Here is a 12,000-nt window from a genome sequence, read left to right on the forward strand (position 1 = left end):
GGATTCCAGTGTGGACTGAAAACTGGGAACTCTTTAGGAACTTCCTGGAACTCCAGCACCAGATTGGGTCTGCTAAGTCACCCAGTATCTTGGTTATTGTTCTATTGCTGTGAAGAGACTCTATGACCAAGGCAGTTTGCAAAGAAAAGCGTTTAACTGGGGACTTGCTTACAGTTTCAGAGGGTTGGCCCATGACTGTCATGGTAGGCAACATGGCACAGGCAGGCATGGGCTGAGGCAGCAGTTAAGAGCTTACATTCTGATCTGCAGGACAGGGTGGGAGAGAGAGAGAGAGAGAGAGAGAGAGAGAGAGAGAGAGAGAGAGAGAGAGAGAGAGAGAGAGAGAGAGATTGAGCCTGGCCTGCACTTTTGAAACCTCAAAACACATCCCCAGTGACAAACCTCCTCCAACAATGCCACACCTCCTAATCCTTACTAAACAATATCTTAGAACCAAATACAAAAACTTAAATATATGAGTCCCTGATGGGCACCTGTGCTCTCATCCAGATAATCATTCTTAGTATCCCAGTGAGTTGATGGTTGATATATTGAAAATGAGCAAGAAAAAAAACTTGCTGAGTGGTGGTGCCCCCCACCCCATTTAATTCTAGCACTTGGGAGGCAGAGGCTGGAGGATCTTCAAGTTCAAGGACAGCCAGGGCTACATAGAGAGAACCTGTTGAACAACAAACCAAACAAACAAACAAGTCAACCAGAGTTGTCTATACAGTAAATCATCCTTTCCATAGCTGTGGTCATGGAGCCATATCCAGGCATTCAGGTTTCTTCCTGATCTCCAAAAATTCCTGAGTTTTGGTAAGTTATAAAAAAAATAGAAATTGATTACTTGTGCTTTTGGAGGTTGGCAAGTCAAGATTAAGGCACAAGCAGATTGTGGGTGGAGTGAGGGCCGCTTTCTCCTTCTACCGTGGTTCTGTGTTGTATTTTCCCACATGGTTGAGAGAGGAATTGAATTCAGTCCTTCAATATATTTTAAAAGACTGCATATTCTAACTCTTCAAAAACTAGCCTCATGTGAATGTAATGTTTCCCCCCTAAGGCCCATATCTGTCTCAAAAGGTCAATTCCTCTCTCTCTATCTATCTATCTATCTCTCCCTCCCTCCCTCCCTCCCTCCCTCCCTCCCTCCCTCCCTCCCTCCCTCCCTCCCTCCCTCTCTCTCTCTCTCTCTCTCTCTCTCTCTCTCTCTCTCTCTCATTTTTTCGAGACAGAGTTTTTCTCTGTGTAGCTTTGCGCCTTTCCTGGATCTCGCTCTGTAGACCAGGCTGGCCTCCAACTCACAAAGATCTGCCTGCCTCTGCCTCCCAAGTGCTAGGATTAAAGGTGTGCGCCACCTTTCTCTGGCCAATTCCTGTGTCTTAATGCTAACCCCAAGCATAAGGAGCCTTTCTAGTCACTGCAAGGATGTTCCTTATCTTGAAAACCCAGCCATGAAACAACTGAGGGAATTCTTGGTCATGGAGGAACTTCTGGAATCTGGATTTCCCATCTTAGCATGGTAGCTAAATTCCTATGTAAGGCCTTGAAGGAACCTGAGGATGAACCATTAGCTGGATCCCCAGAGACTGACACAGGCCATAAACCTCCTAAAACAAGCATATCCCTGCACTCTAGTGTTGCCAACCTGACTCTACTAACCCTTTCTCCACATGTGCAGGAGTGATGGGGGCTAGCACTGGGAGTCATTATTAATTTAAAATATTATTTTAAATATTTTTATTTTATGTTTGCGAGTTGTCAGGTCCAAGGAAACTCCATTTCCCCAAATTCCAGAAGAGACAAATGGCTATCTGTAGTGCCTATTAGTATACCCAAGTGCATGCTGGCCTTCAGGGTCCCCTAGTATCATGAGTACCTATTACACATTTCAAAGTCCATGCATCCTCCTAGCCTTTTTCACCTTCTCAAATTCTCTATACTCTTTCCAGCTCACAGGCTTCCTTTCCCTTGAAAGGACCAAGAAGATGCCATAATAGGCTTCTCAGTCTCCTCTTGGAGATCGGTCCTCGATTTCAGTTTCCTGAGACCTAAGCAAGCAGTTTCTGGGAGGGCTCCATTTCTGCATGTACTCTGACTGCTCAAGGTTCAGTCAGTTGTTTACTGTCTGGGACCCCTCACCAACTTAGAGCTATGTGCACGAGTCAACGACAGAGCCTGGGCCACTGAGTCAGCCCCCACAGTTTAGCCTCCATGGCAACTCAAGGACAAAGGCTGGGACTTTCCAGGCCTGCCCAAAAATGATAACTATAACCCTCAACCAGTAAATTCAAAGACTACACACCCTCACCCAATCATATGATGCAAAGCCTTGTACCAATCCTGCTTACAGTTTTTCCCTTTAAAAACCCCTCACTCTGAGAACTCAGGGCCGTCCTCCTGCACCTGCTGCATCAGAGTGTTGGACACAGATCAAGCCCAGGCTTGTTATCAATAAACCCCTGTGTGTTTTGCATCAGATATTGGCTCTGTGGTGGTCTTACTTGGGGGTCTTGTGATGCAGGCACAACATTTGGGGGCTTGTCCAGGATCCCCCACGACGCCCAGACCCCGATCTGTAGGGTTCCTAACAGGCGGGTAAGTTCCTGCGTCTGTCTGGTCTCGTCTCTGTGTGACTCTGTATTTTCACTTTCTAAGGTGCGCTAGACCTGTGGTGTGGTCCAGTCATGGTCAGTGCCTATGGCATGCAGCCAGAGGATGTGCTGGAGGGCCAGGATCATAGGGTCCTTGAAGATGTTCCGGACCCTGGAGACAGGGATATGGAAGCTCCTGAGGTCTGTTTAATTGATGGGGATGTGGAAGCCCCCGTCTGGACAATTTTTAGTGTGAGCCTGGAGGGTCACTCCCCCCAGAGCACATCAGGCTGTCATTGTTCTGGAGCTTTGTTGGTTGTCTTGTTGGGGCAAAATTTTTTCATGTATCCTTGGATAAATGATTTTTTGGTTTGAGGAATTAGCTTAAGATGTAAAAATTTGAAATCTTAAGTGTGTCATGAGTGTTTGAGTATGATATTTTGGATCTGAGGAATTAGTTTGAGGTATAAAAATATGGAACTTTAAAGTTTAAGTAAGTTGTGAGGTTTGAGTATAAGTCAAGTTTATGTGGGGGTTTATATCTAAGATGTAAAGGTTTTAGGAATGGGAATATAAAATGAAAGTTTTGGGAAGAAGGAAAGTAACTTAAGATGTGTGAAATGCAAGTTATTGGGATATGTAAAAGCAAGTTATGAAGGTCTGAGAATGAAAAGGCTTAAATAATGATAAAAGAAAATGATTTGAGATATATAAAAGAATGAAACATGTTTCAGATTTCTTTCTCTTGCTATTCTGCTGTTACGTTGAGACTCCAAAGGTTCATAGTTTTAAAAATGTCTGTCTACTCTGTAAGTATGGATGCAAATGTGACCATATGTATGTTTGGTTTTGAATGTCTGAGTTTGCATGTCCTCTGTGTTAAGGAATACAAGTTAATACTAGTCATCTGGCTATCCAGATACTAGTTTAAAGCATAAACTGTTAACTCTTATTTAATTATAATCTATTTAAAGAAGAAATAAAACAGAACCTGAGAGGTCCATTTGACTAATATATCTACAGGATAACAAATTGGCCTGGTTATTGTTACCAAACTTAGAGAGATTTTCAAGATTAGGCCTAGATTTGTTTGGCTCAGATATATTTAATAGATAATGGTCCTCAAACCCATCAAAGATCTGATGACTATGGCATTTAAATTATTTGATAAAAAGCTTACTATAACAAACCGAGACTCCCAGCTCCTAGCAATGACTCCCAAGGTCTCCAAAGAAGATACGGAACAACAACATGAGGATGCCACCTGAATTGCTGACACCACCGACCACTGGGCAAGATGCCCACACTCAACACCTGCTGCCAGGGATCAGGGCCAGAATGGACGTTATAGGCCCGGCAGCCAGGACCGATGTTGTCCTGACACCTGTCCTGCCAACGCTATGAAGACTACAGGAGCCTGGGGTGATGGTGGTCAGGGCAATGGAAAGTCTCTGCCAGTTTTTAATAGACTTGGAGGTCTGCACTCAGGTAAAATGTATCCTTCTCAGATCTCTGATGGCATTGATGACTGGGCTCCCTGTAGCTTTGTCAACTTAGCAACATCAGACAACCAGAGTCTTCCACAAGGTGGCAGCCACCTTATTCATTGATCAAGGCATTATCAAAGCTACTAGGTCTCTTTAAAAAAGAGAGAGAGAGAAACAAGTTCCAAATAAGTTCATCAATCTTTTTTTTTTTTTTTGGTTTTTCGAGACAGGGTTTCTCTGTGTAGCTTTGCGCCTTTCCTGGAACTCGATTTGGAGACCAGGCTGGCCTTGAACTCACAGAGATCCGCCTGCCTCTGTCTCCCGAGTGCTGGGATTAAAGGTGTGCACCACTACTGCCTGAATAAGTTCATCAATTTTAACTTCTGTTCCTAGTTTACATCTGTCTCAACAGGTTTCCACTTGGCTGACAGACACATCCAAGCATCATTTGCTGACGAGCCCTGAACTTGCTGAAAGCTGATGTGGACCAATCCAGCTGATATAAATGCTATCTCTTAGACAGATGCTTCTATGTTCCCTCCTCGTCTTTGACTAACATTCTGGCTTTCTAGGTGTTGGTTAAGCGGTAGCGCTTGTGGCTGGCCACCGCCTGCGGCAACCATGTCAACAGAAGAGAGCACTGGATGCTGTGGTGGTAGAAGAATCACGAGCCATGTTTGCCTTTCTAGAGCTTTATTGGGGGGGGAGAGGGAGAGAGGGAGAGAGGGAGAGAGGGAGAGAGGGAGAGAGAGAGGGGGGGGGGAGAGAGAGAGAGAGAGAGAGAGAGAGAGAGAGAGAGGGAGGGAGAGGGAGGGAGGGAGAGAGAGAGAGAGAGAGAGAGAGAAAGGGAGGGAGGGAGGGAGAGGGAGGGAGGGAGAGAGGGAGGGAGGGAGAGGAGAGAGAGAGAGAAAGAGAGAGGGAGGGAGGGAGAGAGAGAGAGGGAGGGAGGGAGGGAGGGGGAGAGAGAGAGAGAGGGAGGGAGGGAGGGAGGGAGGGAGGGAGGGAGGGAGGGAGACAGAGACCGCACAGAGGACAGAGGGAATAGGGGGGGAGTATGGAAAGAGGCCCGTGAGAGGGCATGTCTGCTTTTTAGGCTGGGAAGACGTCGCAGGCTGGTGACATAATAAGGACATAATCCTTACACCAGGTCCCTGACAACAATGTCTCAAGGTCAGCAGGAAAGTGATTCCAGAAGAGAAAATGTCACCCTTCCCCCCAGAATGTTAGATCAAAAGGAAACTTCTTGTCATAGGGAACCTGAAATAAAATAATAATTGGTCCTCATTCTTACTTCCAAGTTCCTTCAGGATAAAGAACTCTGTCAGCCATAAATCCAGTTACACTAAACTTGATAGAAGACAAAGTAGGAAGTACTCTTGAACGCATTTGGCACAGGAGACCATTTCCTAAATAAAATACCAACAGCACAGACCCTGAGCACAACAATTAATAAATGGGACCTCTTGAAACTGAGAAGCTTTTGTAGGGCAAAGACACAGTCAATAAGACAAAAAGACAGCCTACAGAATGGGAAAAGATCTTCACCATCCCCACATCTGACAGAGGACTGATCTCCAAAATATATAAAGAACTCAAGAAACTAGATATCAAAATACTGAACAATCCAATTTAAAAATGGGCTAAAGAGCTAAATAGAGAATTCTCAAAAGAAGAATCTCAAATGGCTGAAAGACATTTAAAGAAATGCTCAACATCCTTAATCATCAGAGAAATGCAAATCAAAACGACTCTGAGATACCACCTTACACCTGTCAGAATGGCTATGATCAAAAACACTAATGACAGGGCTGGAGAGATGGCTCAGAGGTTAAGAGCACTGACTGCTCTTCCCGAGGTCCTGAGTTCAATTCCCAGCAACCACATGGTGGCTCACAACCATCTGTAATGAGATCTGGTGCCCTCTGCTGGTGTGCAGGCAGAACACTGTATACATAATAAATAAATAAAATCTAAAAAAAAATGTTTAAAAAAAACCACTAATGACAGTCTATGTTGGAGAGGATGTGGAGCAAGGGGAACACTCCTCCACTGTTGGTGGGAATGCAAACTTATACAACCACTGTGGAAATCAGTATGGTGGTTTCTCAGAAAATTGAAAATCAATCTACCTCAAGACCCAGCCATACCACTCTTGGGCATATACCCAAGGAATGCTCAATCATACCACAAAGATACATGCTCAACTATGTTCATAGCAGCACTATTTGTAATAGCCAGAACCTAGAAACAACCTAGATGCCTGTCAACTGAAGAATGGATAAAGAAAATGTGGTACATATACACAATGGAGTACTACTCAGCAGAGAAAAACAATGACAGCATGAAATTTGCAGGCAAATGGATGGAAGTAGAAAATATCATCCTGAGTGAGGTAACCCAAACCTAGAAGGACAAACATGGCATGTACTCACTCATAAGTGGATGCTAGATATAAAGCAAAGAACAATCAGACTGCAACCCACAGAACCAGGGAGGCTATATAGCAAGGGGGACCCTAGAATGACTGTGGCTTATAATAAGTTTTGGGTTTACTCAATTACTGGGCAAGCCTCAATAAAACATTTCAGTGTTAGGATAAGAATTTGTACTGTATCAAGCTGAAAATAGAAATTTAAATAAATAAATAAACAAACAAATAAATAAATAAAATGAGAGAGAGAAAAAAAGATAAAAGAGAGACCAGGCCTGTCCAGCACATGCCTAAGGGGGAAAATGGCAATAGATACAGGTGTCACTACCCTAGAAAAACCTGTTAGCTAAGGGTAGGTTCCAATACCCTTGCATCCCTGGACAGGTAGGACTCACTGGTACTTGTGAAGGGGGGAATGTGAAGGGGCCCAAAATAGCTTGACCACACAGCAGCCATGATAGGCTTAGGAGCCTAGACACAGCTTCTGTGACAGGCTTACTGGCAGGCAACACACAGATCCAAGAAAAGCCTTAAGCAGATACCACCCAGGGATCCACCCAGGGGTGAGGAAGTACCTGACATCCCAAACATTCCAACCATTAGATAAGGTAGCCAGATGTCCTTGAGTCTAGCACACACCTATTTTTTTGTTTTACAGATACCCCTAGACAACTGTCAGCCAATCCTGGACCCTGGAAATCCCCTCACCCCAAGCTCGGCTATGATAAAAACTCTGCCCCACCTGAGCTCAGGGCTCTCTGCTCTCACCGCTATGTTGGACAGACAGAGGGACCAAGCTCCGGAGCTTGAAATAAAGGCTCTTTGCTTTTACATGCAGAAAAACAAAAACAAAAACAAAACAAAAAACTCTGTCAGCCATCACAGGGCTTTTGGCCCTTCTGCTTCTGCTAATCACTGTTGGCTCTTATGTCACTGATGCCTTAATTGAATGATGATTCCTGTCGGGTACCACTAAACTGACAATGCTAGAATCCCAGTATCAGCCCTTGAACCAAACATGACACACTTTCAGATGGCAACAACTGACTAAGGGAAGGCTCACTTTGACGATGATAATGGGAAATCACTTACATCCTGGTCCAATTAGTCCCCAAAATAATCTACTGCCCTGATGATAAAGTTTTTTTTACCAAAAAAGAAACATCTCCAAGATTGGGGGATGAGAGGACAAAGCAGATGCCATAACAAGCTGCTCAGTCTTCTCTCAGAGATCAGGCCTCAGTTTCAGTTTCCTGAGACTTGAGCAAGCAGTTTCTGGGAGGGCCATGAACAAAAGACATAGTCCTTGCAGTAGCTCCCTTTCTGCATGTACTCTGACTGCTCAAGGTTCAGCCAGTTGTTTACTGTCTGGGACCCCTCACCAGCTTAGAGCTATGTGCATGGGTCAATGTGAATGTGCGAGGCCAGCCAGCCCCCATGGCAGCTCAAGGTCAAAGCCTGGGACTTGTTCAGGCCTGCCCCCAAAATGATAACTGTAACCCCCAACCAGTAAATTCAAAGGTTACACACCCTCACCCAATCACATGATGCCAAGGCTTGTAACACCCTGCTTGGGGTTTTTCCTTTTAAATAACCCCTCACCCTGAGAGTTCAGGGCCGTCCTCCTTCACCTGGCTAGCCAGTGTGTTGAATGCGGACCAAGCCAGAGCTTGCATGTTATCAATAAGGCCCTGTGTGTTTTGAACTGGATATCGGCTCTGTGGTGGTCTTGCTGGGGGGTCTCGAATTCAGGCACAACACCCTCAGCTACTCATTCTCTGTATAACTCTGGTATTTTGCCCCACTCTGTCTCCCTCTTCCTCCTCTCTCTGCTTTCTCACACTTTCCCTCTTTGGTTTTTCTTTTCTCTCTCTTCTCCTGCTTCTGGACAGGTCCTGTCTGCTGGCCATGTTCAATCTACTCCTTTCTCCTTCTGCCCTGGACTCTTCCAGATGCCTCTGGCTGTTCGTTCTCTCTCTCTCTCTCTCTCTCACACACACACACACACACACACACACACACACACACACACACACACGCACACACGCACACACGCACACACGTACGCACACTAAACACCTTCCCCTTAACTGTACCATGGAGTGATAATGTTGTCAGTTTACATATGAGTGTTTTACCTACATGAATGTATGTATATCATGTGTATGCCTGGTGCCTCTGAAGGCCAGAAGAGGGTGCTAGATTCCCTGGAACTGGGGTTACAGATGGTTGTGAACCATCATGTGGATTCTGGGAATTGGGCCTACGTCCTCTGCAAGGACAGCAAGTGTATTTAACTGCTGAGCCATCTCTCCAATTCCATAGCACTGGATATTTCAGCACAAGTTTTGGGGCCTCCCAGCACCCAGCCACTTACTGTTCTTAAATACTAAAGATTCTTTTCAGACTTAATACCATTAAGATGGATTTCAGATGAAATGTCCTGTATCCAACTTATAAAGGAAGGAATTCAGTTGTTTAGTGATGGTTCAAGATATGATATCAAGTTACAGCTAGAGTTATTTTGTGCCTGATTGTCAGCCGATCTGATTGTACTGCCCTACCTTAGTGCTTCCATGAAGTAGGAGTTTATCTGCTTAGTGAAGTTACAAGGTGGATTGTAAGTATATGACTCTAGTTGCCTTGAGCCAGGGATGGGAGAAGCTGTGGAGGAGCGTGGTTAATCCCCTCTGTCGCTGCAAACATAGCACTTATCCAGGAATTTTCGTGTGGTCAGCATCTGACTGCTCCCGCAATAACCTGTCCTGTTGGGTTTTTATGGAGGCTTTGTTACATTGGTGTGATTTACTCAATCATGATTTGCTAAATATCAACTTGACCTTAGACCTTTGCCTGCTCCCCTGGGACTGGCTGAAAGTCCTAACTCTGATTTACCTTGAGCAGCCCCATCCTGAAGCTAATGGGGCCCTCAGTCAGTTGATAAGCAGACCAAAAGACACATCTCTGCAGGTTTTAGGACACTGAACAGTGATTAGAACAGAGAAATATTTGACAACATCATAAAGCACTTTGAATCTCCAGCATGAAACAGGGACAGCCTCTTGAAGGTCAGATAACTGGAAAAGTTGACAAGATGTCCACAAGGGGCTGGGCCCTCCCCCACCAATCACTAAGAAAATGACCTACAGGCGTGTCTACGGCCCAATCTTAGGGAGGCATTTCTCAGTTGAGGTTTCCTCCTCTCAGGTGACTTTAGCTTGTGTCAACTTCAACACAAAACTAGCTAGCACATCCAGTTTTTGCCATGAGGTCCTTTATAAAGCCCTTAAAGCAGTAAACTGATTGTACCCTATTCCCTGAGACCCTCCTACTATACTGTAGCTCTGGGTGTGTTTTCTGTCTCCTCTCTTCCTATATCTTCCACATTTAAGTGACTACCTATAGAACTATAACAAACTTCTATATAAAACCCATGCTCTGTGGTCTGTGAATTTCATTATTTGAATTCTTGAAACAAGAACCTGAAAGTACTGACTCAGGGTTGTTTGGATAGCTGTTGAGTTTCTGAAATCCAGAGAAAAGCTCCATCATTCTCTAAGGTACCCCAATATTGCCATATCAACATGCTTGTAACCCCAGCACTGGAGGTAGAGACCATAGAGTTGGTTGTTAAAATCACCCTTGGCTGTACATCGAGTCTGAGGCCATCAGGGCTACATTTGACCTTGTCTAAAATAAATTGTCAACAGAGGCTGGACAGATGGCTCAGTTAAGAGCATGTACTGCTCTTTCAGAGGACCCAAGTTCAGTTTCCAGTGTCCAGGTTGGACATCTAACAACTGCCTGTAATTCCCTCTCCAGGGTCAAGAATGGAGTTGAGAGAAAGATAAAGAAGCGATGGGGTGGGGCTTGTAGGCTTTTAGTTAAGTTCAGTTATTCCAAATTATTGAGTCACTTAAAAGCCCTTTGATACTGTTAGAGCCAAGCAGGTGAATAACAATATTAAGATCAACATTTTTTTTCTTAAGTACTTTACTTCTACTGATCAGTTTACTCCTATGAGGTGGACAACATTATCAACTTCAAAAAATGGGAGAGGAAGCTCTATAGAAATTAACAATTACCCACTCACAGGACTAGAACCATGACGGCTAGTATTGTCAACTGGACACCTGAGAGGTAAGCCTTGGGAATACCTGTGAAAGGTTGTCTAGATTAGGGTTAGCCTCTGGGAATATCTGTGAGGGATTGTCTTGATTAGGTTGACTGGTGTGGGAAGACCAATTAATTGTGGGTGGGACCACTTATCCCGGACACAATGGAGAGGGCAAGTGGAGCCCAAGCAAGCACATGCTAATTCATTGCTCTCTCCTTCTAATTGCAGGTGTCACGTGACCAGTCGTTGTCAGTTCCCATTGCCTTGGCTCCCCTCTCCACATCCCAAATTCTCTGCTGTGATGGACTTTAACCTGGAACTGTGAGCTGGCACAATCCCATTCTCCCTTAGGTTGCTCTTGTCAGTAGATTTTGCGACAGCAACTGAGAAACAAGACAAGGACCTTGCAGACTTGGTAAAATCTAGACTGCTGGACACCAGCCTCTGTGTTCTCAGCTCCACTGCGGTAAAGGACAGAGCTGACCTAAGAGTGGAGACAGTAAAAATGTCACACCGGAGCTTCTGGGTCTACACAGGAGGCTGAGCCAAGAGGGAAAACTAGATCATAGGAAAAGACACCCAGAGGAGAGGGTGGCTCTGGAGAGGAGTCTCACAGAATGAAGAGAGAATGAACAGTAACAAAACAATGTCAAGAACTGGGGCTGAGACTGGAGCGATGGCTCAGTGGTTAAGAACATATTCTGCTCTTGCAGAGGACCCAAGTTGGTTTCCAACACCCACATTGCATGGCTCACAACTGGCTGTAACTTCAGCTCCAGGGGATGAAGACTGGAAACATGCCTTTGGATAGATACTCGGAGAATTTAAGATCATCTCTGCCAAGTTGTTTCATGGGAGTGATTTTTTTTTCTTCCTCCTGGATATTGAACACAGTACCTTGGTGTGCTAAATGCACTGTGCCACTGAGTTATGTCTTTCATAACTCAGTGATTTTAATTCACAACTCACTAATTCTAATTCTTAATACCTAAGCTATTGATGCAGGTTTTTGAGAATGAGGACACTTTTCTCAACTCAGATGTGCAAGACTTAGGATGCTAGACACTCACTGGTCACTGTTAGGTCTCAAAGAAACCAGGGACAAATGGCCAACTGAGACACCTATTTAACATATCAGAGTGGAAGCTGGCCACCAGTCTTAGCATCACAAGTACCTATCACAGAGTCCTGGCTCCTCTCAGCACTTCTCACCACCCCCCTCCGATTTAAACCTTCCAGCCCCTGAGCTTTGCCCCTCACACACACACTTTCTGGTCCCTATATAACAGCCATTTCGGGTGCACACTCTTGGTTCTCCTCTTGGTCCTTGGCTTCTCTCTTTGTCCTTTTTCTTCTTCCCTTTCTCTTCTC

Source organism: Peromyscus maniculatus, chromosome 3 (assembly GCF_049852395.1).
Source record: "Peromyscus maniculatus bairdii isolate BWxNUB_F1_BW_parent chromosome 3, HU_Pman_BW_mat_3.1, whole genome shotgun sequence".
Taxonomy (NCBI): domain Eukaryota; kingdom Metazoa; phylum Chordata; class Mammalia; order Rodentia; family Cricetidae; genus Peromyscus; species Peromyscus maniculatus.